At 39.5% G+C, this 23,862-nt stretch overlaps 1 long non-coding RNA gene across 3 annotated transcripts in view; it reads right to left on the bottom strand.

Annotated features, from left to right (window-relative positions):
- Positions 1-20,638, bottom strand: part of LOC128125850 (uncharacterized) — a 29,378-nt gene extending 8,740 nt beyond the window's left edge. The window contains exons 1-2 of one of the 3 annotated variants that reach the window (XR_006189934.2): positions 20,483-20,638; positions 19,107-19,235 (exon numbers count right to left, since the gene is read on the bottom strand). This is a non-coding gene — a long non-coding RNA (uncharacterized LOC128125850). Of the gene's footprint in view, positions 1-19,106; positions 19,244-20,482 lie in introns of all 3 variants that reach the window. The other 2 variants (XR_006189932.2, XR_006189930.2) reach the window with 2 other exon arrangements.
- Positions 20,639-23,862: the final 3,224 nt, after the last annotated feature.

Genomic DNA, 23,862 nt, shown 5'->3' with positions numbered 1-23,862 from the left:
TAAATCTATATATTTTTTTCATCAATGTAATGAATTTAAATCATTACATCCTGAAAGTGATGAAAAAACCAAATTCTGTAAAACGTTCTTTCACAAGGTCTATGATATGCAAAAACAAAAATCTCCAGAGTTTAACAAGGACTTATCGGCTCTTTCAATTGGTGCACATGCGAATGCCTTTACTTATACCGCTTGAATAATGAATGGTGATAGGTTTATGGTACTTATGAGTGACGCCCAACGATCAACACAAAACTCAGGGGTTCTAACTGAGAAGGAGAGAGAATTAGCAGAAATATTATGGTCAGCTAGAAGAGATTGTCGAGTTGCATTATCCTCATAAATATTCCACTCTACTTTATTGTTGCAAGTGGTTCGATTCCGCAGGAGTTAAATATGATAATAATTTCACAAGTATCGACCCACAACGCGAATTGAGCAGTGAATATCAACTTATATTTGTTATGCAGGCCAAGCAAGTATTTTACATCCAAGAACCTTGTAACATCCCGGGATATCAAGAGTAAAGTTGAAGGGCTAAAAGTGTAATTGGGAAAGGGCAACTCGACGAGTCCACGAGTGGACTCGGCGAGTAGGGTCGGGATTTTGGTCGCGTGGTAAGTGGCCAACTCGGCGAGTCGGCGGCTGGACTTGGCGAGTTGATGCTGAGTGGAGAAAACCCTAATTTCGGAGGATGAGCCCTATATAAAGGACATTATGCCCTCTTCCCAGCCTCCTTACCTTCCCTTAAGTCCAGAAAACCCTAGAAACGCGAGTGTGAAGGATTGAAGTGCAATTGAACCTTGGAAAAGAGATTTGGAGGAAGATCTTGGAGAGTTAGGAGGCTTGGAGCAAGGGGCTTTGCTTAGATTCAGATTTCATTGCTGTTGGGGCTTCCTTTTGAGGTATAATCTCGTTCTTGGGCTGTTATTCTTCTAGATTCATGCTTCTTGGAATGTATGGGAGGCTTAGCTTGTGGTATCTTGAGTTTGAAGAGTATCTCTGAGGTTGTTACCTCAGATCTGGATTGGAGGAGGTCTTAAGTGCAATAAAGTCCCTGTTCTTGAGTGATTGGTGAAGCCATCTTGTCCCAAACCCTAGCCCTAAAGTGTAAAATGCCTAGATCTCTTTGGATTCACGTAAAGTTTGCCACTTTACATGATGGATGGGTTGTAGGAGGCTAGATCTACGTTTTGGATCAATTGCATGGCCTGGAAGGTTCTGTTTGGGATGAGATCTAGAGGCACTCGACGAGTCACAAAGGTGTACTCGGCGAGTTGCTTGAAGATGGACTGTAACTCGGCGAGTTGGAAGAACAACTCGGCAAGTAGTTTGAAGATAGCCTTAGACTTGGCGAGTCTATTCTTGGACTCGGCGAGTCTGGTCGTGAGGTCCAAGTTTCTTCTGGTTGAGCTGTGACTCGGTGAGTCGAGTGAGAAAGGACTCAGAGTTGCTGGACTCGGCGAGTCTTGGGGTGACTCGGCGAGATAAGTTGCGGATGGGGGAAGTTCTGAGCATGGGGACTCGGCGAGTCATCGGGTAGACTCGGCGAGTAGAGTCAGTCAGGAGTTGACCTTGTCTTGTCTTTGACCAAGGGTTAACTAGTGCATTCCAGGGGCATTTTGGTAATTGTTAGATTTTGTTTAGAGTTCAGAGTCTTGGTGTTGGCCAGTGTTGGAGATCGTATCAGTGGTTGGTGTAGCTTGGGTTTATCTGCTCAGTCGACAATTTCGAGGTGAGTTATCCTCACTATATCATCGGGGTCTAAGGCACCAAGGCCGGCCCTTTATCGGATTGAGATCCGGGTATTTGTTGTTATGTTATTGCTTTGATATGTTTGCATCCTGGTAGTTAGGATGGTATATGTTAGAGACCTGGTTGAGGTCAGTATCCTGTTATGTAGGGTGATGCTATGCTAGTGACCGGTTAGGTCGGTATCCTGGTTAGGATGATGATATGTTATGTGATCTGCTTGATCGGCTTGTTGACTGTGAATTGTTATATGATTGTATATTTATGTGCACATGGTTGTTTGGGCTGGAGTTGTGTTGAGGCGGGTCCTACTTTGTGCTGTAGGCCAAGATACCCAGGGCGGACCGGTTGTCCCGAAGGCCCAGCGAGTGGTCCGGATAGGCTGTAGGCCCCAAGAGGGCGGACCAGACGTGCCAAGGCTCAGAGAGTGGACCAGGCCGACTGAAGGCCCGGTGCGGGCGGACCAGTCATACTGTAGACTCAGAGAGAGTGGACCAGGTGGATTGAAGGCCTGGTGCGGGCGGACCAATCACACTGTAGACTCGATGTATATGGCTAGACTCGGAGGGTGGACCAGGTGGACTGTTGGCCGGTGCGGCGGACCAATCACACAGTAGACCCGAAGTGCATGGCTGTTCTGTGATCGGATATGTTATGGCATGTTATGCGTCTATGATATATGTGGTTGGTATTTTGGGGATATCTCACTAAGCTTTCGGGCTTACAATTGTGGTTTAATGTTTTTCAGGTTTTTCAGGAGACCGTGGCAAGGCAAAGGCGTGATCGTACTGCTTCTCATGTTTATGTTGTGATGTGATTCTGGGAATACTCTAAATTAATTGTATTGGAAACCTTTTTGTAATAATTTAATGAAATCGGGTTGTTTTTGAAAAGTTTAAATTGGTTGGGATTTTATGGTCGTTACAAACCTTCTCGAAGTGATGAAAATGACAACCAATGGTAGGTTGTTGAAATGTAAATCAAAGAAGATTTTGGGATCTACCGATGAACGATGTCGACCATGATCCCATTGAAATGATCGACAATGATTCCACTGATGATGTTCTTAGTAATGCTTCTTGTAATTTCACTCTTTCAATCGAATTTAGCAAGTGCTTTCAAAATTCTCAATCGGTTGAATATGATATTGAAGTTGGTCCACCAATGGGTATCATCAACAATATGTCTGATTGTGAGACTGATTATGATGAGGAGGATTCTGATTATGATAGTGATGTGTCAGCAGCCATTGAAATATCTGAGGGCGAGAATGAATAAAAAATCTTTACAGTTGACTAGTAAAACAAGGTTTGTATCTGTTGTAATCATATCATATTATATGTATATGTATATATATATATATATATATATATATATATATATATATATTCATATTGTGTTATAATTTTTCAAGATGTCATTTTTTAGATTGCATTGCTCCATGTCATGGCTGTTGTGATGGGCCATGGAGGTAACGAGCCACCACATCCGTTCCATTGAGGTTTTGGTGATCACCAGATCGATGGTAATTAAGATTTATTCTAATTCATTGTCTTTCATATTGTATGTATATAAAAAATTATTGACTAATATTTTTTTATGCAACGGGGCCTCCAAAAAGAAGAGGCATGGCAGTACACAAAAAAATGTACAAGTTATTTGCAGCTAACGGCAATCGGCCTCTGAAGATAATATTTGACATAAATACTCACATGCCGATTGGGGAAGTATATGACTGTTTCACTCGGGAGGTTGGGAGCTATATTTGGCCCGATATCGGTTTTGATAAGGACACATGGAAAGAAGTTTCTGAAGCTGAAAGGGTTGGCATGTTGGAGTATCTTTCAGTAAATGATTTCTAAAGTTGTATATTTAATATGTTTAATTTTGATTTATTTTTAATTTCTCTATTTATAGTAGACATGGTTTGGTTTTGGAGCGATTTCAAATGATCCCATGGCTTCAGTTTAGTGGGCGTCACTGAACAATCGAATATGTGCGCAGTATAGAGGCCGCAAAAGTATTGCAAAAACTCGTTTTACTGGTTTTGAAGGGGATGTGGAGGCAACAAGGGCTCAAGCCCCTGGGGGTATGGATCCATATCGTTAGGGTTATGCTATTGACGACTTCTCAACAGAAAAGTATCAAGAACGATCCGCTGAAAACAAAGAATGTCGGAAGAAGCAAGTAGTTAAGAACGTGGATGGACCTGCAGCTACGGTAGTGCTTGTTTTAAGAACGCAAGTTACCCTAATGCTTATTTGGTTATAACATATTTTTAAATGTTTATTCAAGTATAACATATTTTGTAATGTTAAACAAAATGTGAATAGACTCGAAGCATTTCATCATAGGCATGTGAATAAAAAAGGAGAATTTGTTTATACTTTGGTTTAAGACCAATATGTAAGTTATTATTACTTCAAAATGAAGTATATTGTTGTTTTATTTTGTGTTAGTTTTAACGTATCATGATAATCTTTATGAAATACAATATGTGTAACATCCAGAAATAAGGTATAACTATTTAACCCCTCTTCTTTTCCAAGTTGTCAAAACTAGCCCATGGAAGGAAAATGTAGAAAATGGGTACGCTAGGCGTACTGAAAAGTACGCTGCGCGTACTCATGAGCGTTCTCTTGACGCGGATACTACCTAGTACGTTGGGCGTACCATAGTGTATGCTGGGCGTACTGGTCTCAGACATGAAACCGTAAATGAGGAATGAGCACTATAAAAGGAACATTATGGCCTCCATCCCAACCACCATTTTCAGAGAGTGAAACCGTAAAAGAGCCAACCCTCGTTTTAGAGCTTGTGTGTGTGTGTGTGTGTTTGATCTTGATAAAGTGTTCTTGTGAGATTGTGAAGAGAAGAAGGGCCATTATAGAAGCTAGAGTTGGAGTGCAAGCCTTGGATCTAAGCTTTACAAAGGTTGGAGCATCATTTCGAGGTAAAAATCTCAAAGCTTTCTCAACCTTTTTGGATTTGTGCACTATGGACAATTTTAGGGTTTTTGTACCAAAGATGGAGACTTTATGAGTAAATGGTCTCCATAAGCCTTGATCTGCTCCATTTCAGTATAAAATGTGTTGTAGATCCATAAAAATCCAATCTTGATCGTTAATATTGAGTCATGCATGAGATAAGGGCTTAATGGGGAAAGAGGATTAGTGTTTGAAGTGATTGGTGACCTTTACAACCAATGAAAGGCTTCGACTTTATGGATTAAGCGATAGTAGAGTGACTAGATCTGAGATATGAGCTTGTATCTTAATCGATTCAGACCTAAAGCATTAAGAGCATGAAACTGAGACTGACGCTGGGCGTAAATCTCAGAACGCGCCGCGTAGGGGTTGAGATTCCCGATTCTGGATAGCCGGGGTACGCCCCACGTACTGCCCTCTGTCGACTTTCGTTGACTTTTAGGGTTTGGTCAACAATTGGACATTTGGGCCATTGGAGGGGTAAAATGGTCTTTTCCCCTACTGAGAGATTATAGGAAGGGATTAGTCTAGCCTTTGAGAGTTGTTGTTAATTAGAGGTAAATTACTTTATACGATTAAGCGGAGGCTAGATCAGTATTTCGAGTTCGAGACTTTCCCAGATTACCCGAGGTGAGTCTTCTCACTATACATGTTGGGTCAAAAATACGGTTTATGCTTTGCTTTTCTAGGAAAATATATTTTTCTATAATGTAATATGTAATTTTATGGTTGTGTACGACCGTACACATTTGTACGGCCGCACACCTTGTGTATGCCCGTACACAGGGTGTGCGGCTGTACATATGTGTACGGCTGGTGTCTCATATATATAGGGTGAGGAGTCATGTGAGTGTAAGGCTAGAAGAGAGAGAAAACGAGAGCATATTATAGAGAGAGAAAGTTAGAGAGAAGAATAGTGTGTGAGAGAGAATCTTATGTGTTGGAGCATCATTCATATCATTGAATACATCACAAGATTCATCATCTTCTTCTTCTCCTTCTCTTCTATTTGATCTGACATCCAATTGATTGAGATTCAAAACCATCAATTGGATCTGATTGATACACAAGCAGATTGGGGACTTACAATTGGTATCAGAGCTTGGATTGTATCAATCAATTTTGTCATATCTGGAGCTTATTTGATCTTATTTTGAAAATATTTTGCATTTTTGGATAGATCTCTGAAAAATAAAGGGGGTTCGTTCTTTGCATTTTTCATAAAAACGAGTTTTTGATCAAGTTTTAGAGCAAAAAAGAATGAAAAACGTCGTTTTTTCGCGAAGCTGTTGAAGGTGTGCGGCCGACTCGGTGTGCGGTCTCGGTGTGCGGCTCGGTCTCGTGTACTGCCCAATCCTCGCATAGGGTCCGAAGTTCGAACCTCATCCTCGCTTCGCAAGCAGCATCCTCGCATCGTTCATTTTAAAAAAATAAGAAACGCTTTGGAATTGCCAGGTATCGAACCCGGGTCTCCGATTCTTTCCTCCTTCAACGCCTTACCAGTTGAACTAACCTGCCGCTTGCTTCAATACTTCGAAATCTTATTCAAAAGCACTCCTGTTCGGTTCCTTATTTCGCATATTGACTCTTTTAACCCCAAAAATCAATTTCTTTCATTTTTAAATTTCATTTTCAAACAAAAATTTTAGTTTTTAAATTTTGACTTTTTACTTAAAATTTTGATTTTGACTTTTAACGTTTGACCTTTGACTTTAAACTTTGATTTTTTCGTTTAACTTTTAAATTTTCAAATTTAGCTTTTCGATTTGACTTTTAAGGTTGACTTTCTCAGTTTTTAAGTCAAAGGGCAATTAAAAATAAAAAAGGATTATTATAAAAAAAAATGAATTCCGCATCAATTCCGATAAATGAAGTTTCATGTACTCCATCTTGTGAAACTACTATTAAATTTCTCCGAGATCAAATTGATTTATTATAAAGAGAAAATGAGGACCTCAAATACGAAGGCTATACTCTTAGGAAAGGTTAGAAACCTCTAAAAGCTCAATTAGAGGCCAAGACTAAGGACTTTAGGAAATTACAAGAAGATTACACCAACGAGTGTGAAAATTACGATCACATTAAGAAAAAACTTGTTGTTTTAACTGAAGAACTTGACGCTTTGAAAATTAAGTGTGGAAAAACAGATGTTAGGTTAAAAAATTATACTGCGTCAAGTAAGACAGTCGAATCCTTAGTTGATAAACAATTGAGTTTTAAAGATAATCAAACCATGGGTTTAGGGTATCATAGTGTGTGGTGTGCCACCTCCTTTTAATCACAACTATAACCCACCCCTTGAGACCAATGAGGAAGAAATGCCTGCTCAGTATGGCCAAACCCCTGCTCCAGATTCAGTTAATACTGAACAATCAGGGCCAACTGAGGGCGTTGAGGTGAAGAATACTAATGTTTTTACTTCCTATGCAGGTAAAGTAGCAGAAGATGAGAACAAGGAGAACACAACTGAACAAACCAATGTCTCCTTGAACTCTGAATTTGTTGCTTCTAACTCAGCTGCTTCTGATCAACCTGTTGTTGAGAAATACATGCCACCAATTCTAGCTAAAGAGAGTGCCTGTTGTAATTGTGCTTGTGGGAACAATAAGAGACAAGGCAAGGATACGCCACTAGGGGCAGGAAGAAACAACTTCCCAGTGAAGAAAAATACTTGCTTTCACTGTGGCAGACCTGGACACATTGCCATAAATTCTCCAAATCGCGTATATGTTCCCTACTACGCACAAGGATGGCAAAATGCGCCAAGAGGGAGATTCTCCAAAGGAAATCATTTGAGATCACAATCACAAAATGGCGACTGGAATGCCCAGAAGGCCAAGAATCAAACCCACAAGGCCAAGAATCAAAATCCCAAGGGAAAGAAGGGAATGTCGGCTAAGAATCCCAATCCAAGAGATGTTCCAGTGAAACAAAGACCGGTTAGGTCAAAGTCATCTCGGAAGCCGACTTCAAGTTCAAAAGCAAGTACTGATCCACCCATCAGATCAAAAAAGAAATGAGTTAAACCCAACTACAAATGGGTTCCAAAAGCTCAATCTCTCAAATCAACTAATGACTCTAATATTTCTTCATCTTCTGTTTGTGATAAACAGGATATGTCATGGGAGAGAGTATCGTGCAAGGATGAAAAAGGTCAACCTGGTTTCAAAATGAATTGGGTTCCAAAGACCAACTGATCCCGCTCTGTGTCGGAGCAGCTATGGTGGTATATCATCAGACTTCGGTTTGTTGGTAGTGGCTGTTCCAGGCACATGATAGGGGACATCTCTCAACTGTACAACGTTCAGACCTTTTTTTGAGAGTATGTGTCCTTTTGCGGGAAAGGAGGAAAGGAAGAGATCACAAACGGGGTTAGTGCTTAATGACATGAAGAATTTTTGGATCTGTTCTGAGATTATGCGTGTTGTTATCAGACCTTCTGGATGCAAATTCAATCGGCGAATTACGGTTTGCGTTTTGCTCTCTATACTCTTGAGTTTATCTTACATTGATTCATTTCAAAGAAATTTTTCTTTAATTTTCTTATAGTTTTTCGTCAGTAGGTATTGTTTGGGAAGTGATATCAAGTGAGTGATAACGGATAGTCAAAACATGTGTAAGGGACTGAATCTGAATTGTCTAGACTCTGTGTTCAATGTGCTGGTAGGCATGAAGGATTTGACAGTGTGGATTTAGATAGGATTGTTTGGACTGAACATACGACGCTCGGGTAGAATGAGCAGTGAGATAAACAAGGGAACCCACATGATACACTAAATTAATATGCATCTAGAACTGTGGCTTAACTTTTCCTTGATGTACGAACTTATGTCCTTAATTATGGTTCTGATAGGGCGACTGGGGGGTTCTGATAAAGTAGGTCTGTAGGAAATTATTTTCTTGCTTTCTATCTGTTAGTCATATGTTGCTTCCTCTGCGTGATTGGAAGAGATCCGACCTGGAATGCAACATATGCAGCTCTATTTCTACGCACCTCCCTATCTATGAAATTCTATCTATCTGTTAGTCATATGATGTCTCCTCTGCGTGATTGAAACATATCCGACCTGGAACATAGTATATGTAACATTCTACCTCTCAATCCTTCTATCTCTGTTAGTCATATGTTGTCCCCTCTGCATGATTGAAAAAGATCCGACCTGGGACACAACATATGCACCTATTTTTAAATCTAACTTCCTCTTTAATAATTGTTTACTCACCTAAAGTAAGGAGTGCTTAGAAGTTCTTGATAACCAGTGTATATCAGGAAGCGGGAAACACATTCTAGTGCAACACATTAAATCATTTAGAGGTTGTCTGTAGATCTCGCTGCTTAATTTAAGTGGACAACAATAACCGTGGTCGTCGTCAGCTAAATGGTTTATTTAGAAAAGTTTGTCAATATCCTTCGTGTTTAAGTGGACCACAATATCGAAAATTAACCAGATCTTTTCATGAATGTGAAGGTTATGATAAACAAAGTTAAGACTGTCTCACAACTTTGATCCCAAATAATTTTGTTTTTGTTAAATTTGTTCATAGTTTTCCTCTATGCACAAATTTAGGGGGAGAATTAAAAAAATCAAACAAAAATTAAAAAATTAAAAAAAATAAACAAAAATCAGAAAAATAAAAAAATTCAAAAAAATATTGTGTGCTAACTTTGTTTTTTAGTTTTGTTTTTACCTTTCAGTTTTGTTTTGTCTTGAAAAGTGAATTCAGGTGTAGATGAGACTCATGGAGATTGTATCGAGATTTCTGAGCCAACGCTTCATCTGTGATCATCGAAGAATTTTCATTCAAAGGAGCAAGAAATGAAGATTATTCTTCCAACATTCAATTTGTCAAACCCAGATGCAAGGTGAAGCTGTAATTGAAGATTATGTGACGGATTGCATTGAAGTCTCCACAATCAATCTGCTGCTATCTATAAACCTGCTGAAGTGATCCAGAAGATTCATTCTCTCTGTTCTCTCTGAAGATTCTCAAGCTGAAAGCGCCATCTTTCATGAATCTCTACAATAAGCCTCCTCACCCAATGTGCGTTAAATGTCAAATTCTGAAGAAAATCCCAACTGATTGAGATGAATTCATTCATTGAAGATTCATCAAGATCATCTTGATGCTGTGAAGAATTTGAAGATTAATGCTGAAGCCAAACTCGCGATGAAGATTAACAAGAAAAGTCAGATACTTTTTTGGGGGAGCTTGTTGGGTCAATTAGAAAAGAAAGCTATAAACCAAGGGGAGATTTTTGGGTAAAAAATATGGTTTATACTTTGCTTTTCTAGGAAAATATATTTTTCTATAATGTAATATGTAATTTTGTGGCTGTGTACGGCCGTACACATGTGTACAGCCGCACACCTTGTGTACGGCGATACACAGGGTGTGTGGCTGTACACACGTGTACGGCAGGTGTCTCATATATATAGGGTGAGGAGTCATGTGAGTGTAAAGCTAGAAGAGAGAGAAAGGAGAGCATATTGTAGAGAGAGAAAGTTAGAGAGAAGAATAGTGTGTGAGAGAGAATCTTATGTGTTGGAGCATCATTCATATCATTGAATACATCACAATATTCATCATCATCTTCTTCTCCTTCTCTTCTATTTGATATGACATCATCCAATTGATTGGGATTCCGCACCATCAATTGGATCTGATTGATACACAAGCAGATTGGGGACTTACAATACATTACCTAGAATGGTATCTATGTGCAGAGCGGAGGGTCTTATGTGTATGTGCATGTTTGTGATTTATGTGAATTGTGTTATACATATGCTATGTGTTATATAGATCGTACCAGAGGGTCCTCAATTAGACTAGACCGGCGGGTCCAACAAGCTAGACCGGACCGGAGGGTCCAACGACCTATAGGACTGGAGGGTCCCGCTGAGACACATTGACCGGAGGGTAATACCGAGTTATAGACTCGAGTGGCTTATGTGCTGTATGTGGTATTTTGGGGAACTCACTAAGCATTTATGATTACTGTGTTATGTGATATGTGTTTCAGGTACTAGTGAGGATCGCGAGAAGGCACCAACATGATTTGTACACATTGACAGATGATTTTGTAATTGAGATTTTGGGATATGTTTTACCGTGATAACATTTGATACACTTGAGTTTTGAGATGATTTATATGAGATATGTTATGTTTGAAAAATGAAAAATTGTTTTAAATTTTCATGTCGTTACAAGTTGGTATCAGCGCCTTGGTTTGAGGGATTCGGATGCACCTTCAGGCGTATCTGAACTCAAACTGTGGATTTGAGAAAATCTTTCATAAAGGAAACAATTTTTCTAAAAAGAGTAAAAGATTTTGAGAAAAGCAAAAAGGAGCAGTGTGTACGATCAGCGAGCGCCCGAACGGTGATTTCCTAAAATACCCTTACATTATGTGTTATGAGATATTATGTGATGTGCTAAGCATGCTAGAGTAGGCTAGGTAAATCATATCTTAGGACTAGGGTGGCCTGATATGTGATGCGTTATCCTAGGAGTTTATGCTACTGTGAGTTGCTTTGAGTTCATGTAGGTAGCAGAGAGTCGCTTGTGAGAAGTCTGCATGAGAGTAGGCTGAATTCAGGGGGTATAGAGTACTTTCGAATTGGGATCGTAGGAGGAGGACTTGGTGTGGATAGGGATACGGTGTGGAAGGTAGTATTAGGGCTATACTACTGAAAGCACCGGATCGGTAAACATCCAAAGTAAGAGTCCTTAGGGTGCTAAAGAACAAGTAGGAACGGTTGATCGAGTGTGAGTATTCTCGGTCGATTCTCTGATTATTTTATGTCATATTTCAGAGACCTCATGGTGGGAACGCACCACAACCCAGGAGGCAGTGGTACTAGTGATACTAGTGATGAGAAGATCCGTAGGATGATTCACGAGGAGGTGGCCGCAGCCATTCGAGCTAAGATACTGGAGATGTTTGGGTCTATAAAGACCACGCTGATTGAGACATTCAACGAGCGATATGCTACTCTGACTAAGGCGGCTGCTGCTGCAGCCACTGCAGCTGTCGTTGTCGCGAGGCCACAGGGGGTTGACTCGTTGCTATACCGAGAGTTCAGTAACATGAAGCCACCAGAGTTTGACAGGACTCAGGATCCGATAGTCGCGATAAGGTGGATCTCTAACATTGAGGGATGCTTCTACACATGTTCATGTCCTGAGCATATGAGGGTACGATTCGCGTTGAACCAGCTTCGCTTAGGAGCGAAGGATTGGTGGAAGTTTGTGACGGCTGACTTCACTCCTGCAGAGATTACAGTGGTGACTTGGGAGCGGTTTACCACCATGTTCCGAGATGAGTATGTTCCCCCGGTGGAGAGGGGATGGCTGGCGTAGGAGTTGTTGTCCCTCAAGCAGGGGACGGAGTCCGTGACTGTGATTAAACGAATGTTTCACGAGAGGGCGTTGTTTTTCCCTAAGAATGTGTCTACAGAGCATGCACGCATGAGTCGATATCTGAGCATACTGAGGAAAGACATTCGTGAGTTCGTGGCGAACTCAACATATCGAACATCTTCCGAGCTCTAGGAAAATGCCCGGAAGAGGGAGATCGAGCTAGAGACTCAGGCCAAGGAGGAGGTTGAGTCTCAGAGGAGGGATAGGCGGCCGACACAGTCTCAGCCGGCAGCCAAGCGGGCAAAGCCCGCCGATTCAAGATCTGGAGGACCGAGGGGCCGCACTTGTGGGAAGTGCGGCAAGAGCCATGAGGGGGTGTGCAAAGCGGGGGTGTGCTATAGGTGTGGCAAGGAGGGGCATTTCGCGAGGGATTTCCCCAAGGGGTTTGTAGTATGCTTCCATTGTAACCAGACTGGCCATAGGAAGGCCGAGTGCCCATAGTTGATTTAGGGATCATCGTAGGGATCTGCGCCTTCTACCGCTTGAGCTACAGAGAGTCGGCCCGTGAAGGTCGAGGCACCGAAGGCTCGCGGGAGAGCCTTTCAGTTGACATTGGAGGAGGTCCACGCAGCGCCCGATGTCGTGGCTGACATGTATTCTTTTATTTACTTATGCTGAATTCAAGATATTGTGCTTATTTTGTGGTATGCATAGGTACTTTCCTTGTGAATTCTGTACCTGCTTTGGTGTTATTTGACTCGGGTGCGAGTCGATCTTTCGTGTCATTAGCGTTTAGTCAGCACATCAGTATCCGATGAGAGGCGTTGAGTCGACCTCTGCGAGTTTCTATAGCTGACGAGTGAGCGATTTTTGATACTAATGTGATTCTAGGATGTGTACTCGAGGTTTTCAGTGTTGAGTTCCCGATAGATTTGGTACCGATTGCAATGGGGGATGTTTGTGTCATCGTGGGCATGGACTGGTTGAGCCGATTCAGAGCTGTTATTGACTGCGAGCGTCAGTTGGTGACCATACGAGACCCTAGTGGGGGAGTACTTATGGTGTACGGTGAGGGTACCTGATTTAGGTCAACATTTTTCTCGGCTACCAGAGCGAGACAGAGTCTACAACAGGGCTGTAGAGGATTTGTAGCCTATGTGATGGATACACGAGTTGCCGCAGAGAGACCGAGTTCTGTTGGTGAGGTTCTGATTGTGCGAGAGTTTCTGGATGTTTTTCCCGAGGATTTGCTGGGTGTGCCTCCCAATAGGCAGGTGGACTTTCGCATCGATTTGGTTCCGGGGGCGGCGCCTATTGCCAAGGCACCCTATCGCCTTGCGCCACTGGAGATGCAGGAGTTATCCTGCAACTTTAGGAGCTGTTGGGGAAGGGATTCATCCGACCGAGTAGCTCACCGTGGGGAGCGCCTATCCTTTTTGTCAAGAAAAAGGATGGGTCACACCGGATGTGCATTGACTATCGGGAGTTGAACAAGTTGACGGTCAAGAATCGTTATCCACTACTGAGGATCGACGATCTGTTAGATTAGTTGCAGGGTGCGTCTTGGTTCTACAAGATAGACTTTAGATCTGGATATCATTAGATGAGGGTACGTGATGAGGATATTTAGAAGACGACATTTAGGACTCGTTATGGGCATTACGAGTTCATGGTGATGCCTTTTGGGCTCACCAATGCACCAGCAACGTTCATGGATCTCATGAACCGAGTGTGCAGGCCGATGTTGGATCAATCGGTGATTGTGTTCATCGACGATACTCTAGTGTATTCGAGATCCATAGAGCAACATGAGGAGCATCTGAAGGAGATTCTTGGAGTATTGAGATCGGAGAGGCTTTATGCCAAATTCTACAAGTGTGATTTCTGGTTACGAGTGGTCCATTTCTTGGGACATTTCGTTAATCAGAATGGGATATTGGTCGATCCGGCCTAGATTGAGGCTGTTATGAGTTGGGAGGTGCCGAGATCCCCCACCGAGTTCAAGAGTTTTCTGGGGTTGGCCGGCTACTATCAGAGATTTATCAGAGATTTCTCCAAGATTGCCGTTCCCCTCAACAGATTGACCCGGAAGGGCGTTGCTTTTACTTGGGGTCCCAAGCAGCAGACCTCATTTGAGACTCTTCACCAAAGATTATGCGAAACCCCGGTGTTAGCCCTTCCAGAGGGAATGGAGGATTTTGTAGTGTACTGTGACGCGTCTATATCGGGGTTTGGTGCGGTGCTTGTGCAGAGAGGGCACGTGATAGCATACGCATCGAGGTAGCTGAAGCCTCATGAGACGAGGTATCCCACCCAAGTTTTGGAGTTGGGGGCAGTAGTGTTCGCCCTCAAGGTATGGCGTCATTATTTGTATGGGGTTCGGTGTACCATATACACGGACCACAAGAGTTTGAAGTATCTGATAGATCAGCCCAACTTGAACATGCGCCAAAGGAGATGGTTGGATGTGGTAAATGATTATGACTGTGAGATCCTGTACCACCCAGGCAAGGCTAACGTGGTAGCCGATGCTCTGAGCTGCAGGGCGGAGCGTGCCCCGATTCGAGATATATGCATGAGGATAACGGTGATGACTCCGGTATTGGATACCATCCGAGAGGCCCAGGAAGAGGCTGTGAGACCGGAGAACCGCAAGAGAGAGCGGGTGATCGGGCAGGTGTCTGAGTTTGTTACTGATAGACAAGGGCTTATGACCTTTCGCGGTCGGATTAGGGTGCCGTTTATGGGCGGGGCACGTAGCATATTGATGCAGGAGGCGCACATATTGAGATTCTTGATCCATCCTGGGGCCACTAAGACGTATTTGGACCTAAAGAGAGATTATTGGTGGCCCTGTATGAAGAGGGATGTTGCGTGGGTAGTAGAGAGGTGCTTGACCTTTCGCCGAGTTAAGGCCGAGCACCAGTGTCCGCATGACAAGTTGCAGCCACTAGAGGTTCCCCAGTGGAAGTGGGAACATATTTCTATGGATTTTATCACCAGCCGAGGACTGCTAGGGGTATTGATGCAATTTGGGTGATTGTGGATCGGCTGACGAAGAGCTCTCACTTCCTTGCTATCAGTGGGAGCTCTTTTGTAGAGAGACTGGCAGAGATATATGTGAGAGAGGTGATGTCTCGGCATGGAGTGCCGATCTCGATTGTGTCAGACCGTGATGTACTTTTCACTTCTAGGTTTTGGAAGAAGTTTCATGAGGAGTTGGGTACGAGATTGCATTTCAATACTGCTTATCACCCACAAATAGATGGTCAGAGTGAGCAGACGATACATACGCTTGAAGACATGCTTCGAGCATATGTCATGGACTTCAGTGAATGTTGGGATACATAACTACCCGTGGCTGAGTTTTCTTACAACAACAGCCACCATTCGAGTATTGGTATGCCTCCTTTTGAGCTTTTATATGGGAGGAGGTGTTGGACCCCCATATGTTAAGGAGAGGTAAGGCAACGAGTGATGGGTAGCACTGAGATAGCGCTTAAGACGACGGAGCAAATTCAATAGGTCAGATAGAGGACACTGATAGCCCAAAGTCGCCAGAAGAGTGATGCGAATAGGCGGCGATCCGAGCTCGAGTTCTAGGTTGGAGACTTTGTACTCCTGAAGGTATCTCCTTAGAAAGGAGTGATCCGATTCAGGAAAAAGGGCAAGCTGGGGCCCCGATACATTGGTCCTTTCAGGGTGGCCACTAGAGTGGGCAAGGTAGCGTACCGTTTAGAGCTACCTGCGGAGTTGAGCCAGATCCATGATACTTTCCACGTATCCCAGTTGAGGAAGTGTATAGCCGATGAGATGACAGTAGTGTCGCTGGAGGATATTCAAGTGGATGCAAGCCTAAATTACATTGAGAGGCCGATCGCAATCTTGGATCGGAAGATCAAGGTTCTGAGGAACAAAGAGGTGCCTCTGGTTCAGGTCCAGTGGCAACATCAGAGAGGGTCCGAGCTGACTTGGGAGCCAGAGTCGGAGATGCGGGAGCAGCATCCAGAGTTATTTGTAGAGTGAGACTTTGAGGGCGAAGTCTGATTCTAGTAGGGGAGAATTGTAACATCCAGAAATCAGGTATAACTATTTAATCCCTCTTCTTTTCCAAGTTGTCAAAACTATCCCATGGAAGGAAATTGTAGAAAATGGGTACGCTGGGCGTACTGAAGAGTACGTTGCACGTACTCATGAACGTGCTCTTGACGCGGATACTACCCAGTATGCTGGGCGTACCATAGTGTATGTTGGGTGTACTGGGCTCAGACATGAAACCCTAAATAAGGAATGAGCACTATAAAAGGAACATTAAGGCGTCCATCCCAGCCACCATTTTCAGAGAGTGAAACCCTAAAAGAGCCAACCCTTGTTTTGGAGCTTGTGTGTGTGTGTGTGTGTGTGTTTGAGCTTGATAAAGTTTTCTTGTGAGATTGTGAAGAGAAGAAGGGCCATTATAGAAGCTAGAGTTGGAGTGCAAGCCTTGGATCTAAGCTTTACAGAGGTTGGAGCATCATTTCGAGGTAAAAATCTCAAAGCTTTCTCAACCTTTTTGGATTTGTGCACTATGGACAATTTTAGGGTTTTTGTACCAAAGATGGAGACTTTATGAGTAAATGGTCACCATAAGCCTTGATCTGCTCCATTTCAGTATAAAATGTGTTGTAGATCCATAAAAATCCAATCTTGATCGTTAATATTGAGTCATGCATGAGATAAGGGCTTAATGGGGAAAGAGGATAATTGTTTGAAGTGATTGGTGACCTTTACAGCCATACAAAGTCTTAAAGGCTTCGACTTTATGGATTAAGAGATAGTAGAGTGACTAGATCTGAGATATGAGTTGTATCTTAATCGATTCAGACCTAAAACATTAAGAGCATGAAACTGAGACTTACGCTGGGCGTAAATCTCAGAACGCGCCGCGTAGGGGTTGAGATCCCCGATTCTGGATAGTCAGGGTACGCCCTGTGTACAGAGTTGGTACGCCCCGTGTACTGCCCTCTGTTGACTTTCGTTGACTTTTAGGGTTTGGTCAACAATTGGACATTTGGATCATTGGAGGGGTAAAATGGTCTTTTCCGCTTCTGAGAGATTATAGGAAGGGATTAGTCTAGCCTTTGAGAATCGTTATTAATTAGAGGTTAATTACTTTATGTGATTAGGCGGAGGCTAGATCAGTATTTCAAGTTCGAGACTTTCCGAGATTACCCGAGGTGAGTCTTTTCACTATACATTACCTAGAATGGTATCTATGTGCAGACCGGAGGGTCTTATGTGTATGTGTATGCTTAAAATTTATGTGCATTGTGTTATAGGTATGCTATGTGTTATATAGACCGGACCATAGGGTCCAACGACTCATGAGGCCAGAGGGTCCTCGATTAGACCGGACCGGAGGGTCCAACGAGCTAGACCAGATCGGAGGCTCCAACGAGTTACGGGACTGGAGAGTCCCGCTGAGACACATTGACCAGAGGGTCATACCGAGTTATAGCCTCGAGTGGCTTATGTGCTGTATGTGGTATTTTGGGGAACTCACTAAGCATTTATGCTTAACGTGTTATGTGATATGTGTTTCAGGTACTAGCGAGGATTGCGGGAAGGCGCCGACATGATTTGTACACACTGACAAAGGATTTTGTAATTGAGATTCTGGGATATGTTTTACCATGATAACATTTGATACACTTGAGTTTTGAGATAATTTATATGAGATATGTTTGAAAAATGAATAGTTGTTTTAAATTTTCACTTTGTTACAAAAGGCCTTAGTTGCCGAGGTTGCTTTATAGACTCATCACATAGCCGATTTCGGTGGTGATCCAGACTCCATTGATTTGATCGGAATATTTGAAAATGTGTTAGGTGCTCAAAGGGGCATGTGAGAGGCATTGAGCCTAAACCTCATTCTACAGCGGATACAAGTGCTCTATCCCAGTGGCAGTCACGGTCACAAGCACCGCAACAACACTGGTACTTGTTAAATTTTTAAAGAATTTGGTAGCTTTGCTATATTGTTAAGAAAGATGCATTTATAGTAATTTTTGGTAGTTTGTTAAATTGTTAAAGACTTAATTGATTTGGTGGTTTAATAGTTTGTTAAATTGTTAACGAATTAATTCATTTGGTGGTTTGATAGTTTGTTAAATTGTTAATGACTTAATGTGCTTGTGACTTAATTGTAGGATGTTGATGTGAATGCTTTTCTTCAAAACCTGGCATTTGTGACAGCAATTGGAGATATTATTCGTTCGTTTAAAAACCAAGTCAACAACGAAAAAAACAATGATGGGGAAGACGAATACACATAGTATTTCTTATTTTATGTTATGGATGATGTTATTTTGGATTTATTAGATTGTTTATAGATGATATATTTGATGTTTATTTTGGATTTATTAGATACTTTTTGTAATGTGTTATATTTAATGTTTTATGTAATGTAGTATGTATTTATTTATGTAATTTTATCAAATCTGTATTTATAATATATAAACTAATATCATAAATAAATTATTTAAAAAAAACTATATTGGTGACACCTTTAAGGATGACATTGACCAATTGCAACGACTACTAATTCCGGGAGGAGTAGCCGGAAAAACTCCGACCAGTGGTCGGAATATCAATAGAGACAACGCCAATAGCGACAAAATAAACATTTAGCGACGACGAGTATTATAGATGACGCCATTTGCGACGGCAAACGGTATTAGCTACGAGGTAATAATGACGACTCTTTAGCAACGACATATCATCGCTAAAGGTATTAGCGACGACACGGGGCATCAATATGATGTTTTTTTGTAGTCGCTAACGGTTACGTTTTTTTGTTGCGTAAATTAAGTTAATTAATTAATTAAGAACCAATTATAATGCTATACATCTTTTTGATTGATAAAGGTAAATTGCAGTAAAAGAAAGTCGAAATATATTTGTATCACCAACTACGCAAGGGTTTTGTTGGTAGGATTCGTTGTATGAATGATACGTAGAACTTACCAGCAAGAAATTCTGGTACATGAAGGTTTTTATGCTAACTGTGATTGTGGTGGTGGTAGTGGTGTTGGTGGTGCATGATGGTGCCGGATTTTGCATTCGGCTCAACCATTGGAACAACCTGTTATTGCCCTGCACAACTATAGTATTTATCATTGCAATTATATTTGTTTTAAACGATGGTCGTAATTAAAAACAAGTTAGTAAGGCTTGAGGGAGTGCGGTAGAGGGTTCACACCCTTGCCACATCAGCTTGGAATATCACCCCCTCCCTGCGGTTTTTGTGTAGTACACAATGCACTACCGCACTGTGGCACTCCAAGGAAGCCCTCATCTCTTCTTATTGTCATTCCAATTGACCGTTGATTGGTCAGATTTAAAAAAAATGTTTTTTTTTTCCTTTTTAAACCTTTTAAATTGAATGTATCTCCACTGGGTGTGACATGAAACCATATTTTTATAGTAATTACTCACATGTCACCTAAGTGGCAGTGAAAGGAGTGTAAATTATGTGAGACCACTCCTTCTAGCCTAAGATATCTCATGTAAAAGTAAAACAAACATTTATTTCAATAACTTTATCTACTTTTAACACTTTAATTTTCAATCACGAGATGTTACAACTGTGAGAAGAGCTATATAGTTAAGCTAATTAATAGTTTAATACCTAATCGGATTTGATTTTAGAAGCTAAATGAATTCATGACATATATACTAATTAGCCGTAAGTCGTTTAGCCCCATCGTATGCAACTTTTAGCATGTACAAGATATAATAAACCAGTAATTAGCAATTGTAAATTTGGCAAACGTTAATTTGTGCGTGATGTTTTATATAATATATAAGGATAGCTCAACACATCCAATTTGGCTTCTTTTAAAAACAATTTGTGGTTGCTTTTCTAACAAAGGGCATATATAGGAGCCTATAAAATGTAATCCATTTTCTCTTACCTTCTCTTCTCTTGGTTAAATGTGACAGACATGCTAGATATCGGGACCAGTTTAAATAAAGGAAAATTTCTAAACTTTGCACATATAAATAGATATACCCACTTTTATTTCCTGTTAGAAGACTTTTTTTTCGTTTCGGTTTTTCTTTCTCTTTACATTATAGATAAAATAAAAGAAGCCATAATTGCTGGAAGCATATTTTTTTTTTGTTGTAATCGGTTCCACAAACGTGTTCCAATTCATTTTCAACCCAACAACTTCAGTTAATGGACAATACAAGTATCGATGTATTTATGGGACTCGTAAAGAAAATCATTCATAACATGAAGTCAAACATGATGTTAAATTAGTTGATCTACCGCCGGTCATATAAAAACAAACATTTCAGAGCAACGTTATGGCAAATGTAGCAACAGCAAAACATACCTTATGAAATCCGGTAGTGGTACTCTGGCTGGTCTCTGCAAAATAACAAGTACTTATCCAATAAAGAAAAGAGGTTTTGAGAAAACAAGAGAAAGAAGAATCGACAGAAAATGGTGCACGAAATCTTGCATTCTATGAGTCATGAAAAATGTGAGAAATATGAAGTGGTTGTTGAGCTCCATCAGTATTGATTACTGCATTTATGAGTTTGAACTGCATGCTGAAGTCGTCCATTAAATCGGATCTGATTTGATGACTATAGTCCAAAATCCAAACTTTAATTTTTTTTTAAAGAGTTATCCATTAAAATAATTATTTTTGGTGCAAATATCACCCACCAACCTCCATTTAGGGAAAACAAATGACATTGACCATCGTGAGTTAGCCATATTTTGACAAAATACTTGCGATATTTGCGAGTAATACATGTAATCTTATCTGTGACATTAATCATTATTAATTCTTCTAAAAAATATCAGTAGAACGGAAATATTTGTAATCCTGAAAATAGCGCTATTTTATTCATTATTAATTCTTCTAAAAAATATCCGTAGAACAGAAATATTTGTAATCCTGAAAATAGCGCTATTTTATATATATACACAGGGCCGGTCCATTCATTTTCAATGCCTAGGGCAAGATACTGAATTAATGCCCTAATATAAAAAACAATTTATATAACAAAAATGAAATAAAATTTATAGCCAACTTAAATCAAGGTTATACAAACAAAATCATACAAAAATTCATTTAATACAATGTCTAGGTTCATTTTTTGGAAGCCAAATACATCTTATTTTATTTTAATTAAAGACTTTGTACAAATTTATATTTGATACTTGAAATTTCCTAGTCGGTTTAATCTTTGTTGTCACGGTACTTCGAAGAGAAATACAACCTGTAGTTAAGTATCCATAACCACAACCTGAAAAGAATATAAATTATTTCAGAATTAACATTTCAAATTTTCAGAAATTACATAAACATAAGATTTTCAGAAATCTGATACATCATATTATTCAGATAACTTATTACATTTTCCTATACATCAGATTTTCATAATTGGAATTCAAATAACAGAAATTCAATAGCAGAATTTTAATATCATAATTTGATAGATCTTTGTTGAATCTATCGTGTACCCCAGACATTCTAACAGATTCACAGCAACAAAACACTCAATAATATGAGAAAATAAGATATAATTCACATTCATTGGAGAGGAATGGACTCTCCAAAAGAAGAACAAAGTTCTTTACAAATCAATTCTTAGCTACTCAAAACAAAAACCTACAGGGGGATAAATACTAACAAGACTCAGGGAAGTGGTCCCAAAAATAGACCCGGGACAAGGTTAGTGCTCCCACATAACCAATAACAGAAAAAATTCCAAAAAGGACCAAACTACCCCTGAAACTTCTAATAAAGCAAATCTACTAAAAGCAATCAAGGCTAAGTTGGGGCTTATCATAATTTCAGTATCAAAGATGCATCAGTTTTTAAAAATAAGAACTTCAGCATCTCAATTCACTTAAGAATTTAAGATACATCAGATTTTCACATTGCAGATTTTCAATATCACAATTTCAACATCAGAAATTCAAAATCAGATTATATAGAATTATAAAATTCGGAATCTTATAACGGATTTTCAAAATCAGGATACACATATCAGATTTTCAATTAGAATTTAACATGCATCAGATTAATCAGAACTAAGAAAAAACAATTGCATCAGAAATTTAAGAAAATCTTATAGCATAAAACCTTATAAAAGTTTCAAGAAATTTAAGAAATTAAATTACCTCGGAAAATTAGGGAATTTATATCAGCCCTGGATCAAGAAGATTACAACTTTGATGGATAACTTATTTTCCGCAGTAAGTTAGTTATATAAGAAAACTAAAATTTCATAAAATTAGGGAAATTTATAACAACCTTAAATTAAACTCTATTTACAATATTTGGGAAAACTTACATGGATCGATTAGGAGGACCGAATCATTTAATTACTCTTTGAAACTTCACTTTAATATGACCAATTAGAAGAGTGAATGATTGTCTGAATCTTCAGAAGAAGCAAAATTAGGAGGAGCAGCTTAGCGAGAGTGGGAGAAGAGAACAGGACAGTTGGCTTAAATTAGACTAGATCAAGATTTTTATTTTGAATGGTCCATCACCTTGTAAACCAGACACTTCGTCTTCGTCATCTTCAATTATTATTGGTGGGTATGTGGCTGGTGCTTGGATCGAGAAGTGGGAAGCGTGCGAAATCAAATTCCAATCGGCATCGAATTAGGTCTAATTGTTAATAAGTGCTTCCGGCTGCCTCTTTTTGAAATGCATTGGACGTGATAGCGGATCAAATATGGCCCAAATAACAAAATACATATAACAGACTTTGAAAGATTCATGCCCCTTCAGGATTTGCAGCCCTGGGCCGTGGCCCAGCTCGCCCTGGGCTTGGGTCGGCATTGTATATACATATACAAAGTCACAATTTTATAAATAGAAGTAAATTATGCTATGTTAATATTATAGTTAACCTAATTTATAATTTAAATTTAGTTTTTGAATTAATTTAACATTATTAACCAAATCATAATAATTATGAGAAAGAAATTGAAAAGTCTTGGAGTTTTTAACTGAATGTGGTGTAACTAGAATATCCGTGCGTTGCACGGAATACAAAAATATATTTGAAATCTTTACAATTATATGTTTTTTAAATACATCAAAGATGTTGTTATCTATTATATAATAAATCTTATAATAAGTAGCTATAATGATTGTTCGTTCTGAATTATATGATAATGTAGACATGTTTTAAAATTCTATTATTTCAATTGTCTCAATGATATCTACCTACGGGTTACTAATGAATAAAATTAAATATAATATATGGTTTAATGATATTTATAATTTTTGTTATGATTAATTAGTTTTAAAAAGTTTATTATCTTAAAATTTTAATTTCTTTTATTGTAATTATTTAAAACATCAAACATTGTTTTTGTTATTAAATGTAACATTATAATTTTTGTATATAATGTTACTTTTAACCGTTGTTGTTGTAAGTTATTTAAAATACTCGTATGTGGAAACTCTTAATTATTTTAATTGGTTTCATAAATTTAACTTTTTTTAAATTTATTTTATGAATATTGTTAGTTTCTTTGATTGTAATTATTTAACACAACAAATATTGTTTTTGTTTTCTAATGCAACATTATAAATTTTATTAAGAATTCTTAAATGTAACATTATAACAACATTGTTTTTTGCTGATTTGAAAATTCTTAATGATTAAAAAAATAGTTACATGGTTTTTTTTTTTTTATTAATTTAGAATTACAATTTAGGTTTAATACTATAATTTA

Source organism: Lactuca sativa, chromosome 1 (assembly GCF_002870075.4).
Source record: "Lactuca sativa cultivar Salinas chromosome 1, Lsat_Salinas_v11, whole genome shotgun sequence".
NCBI lineage: Eukaryota > Viridiplantae > Streptophyta > Magnoliopsida > Asterales > Asteraceae > Lactuca > Lactuca sativa.
Note: the sequence above shows the minus strand (reverse complement) of the source record. Positions and strands in the feature narration are given on the sequence as shown.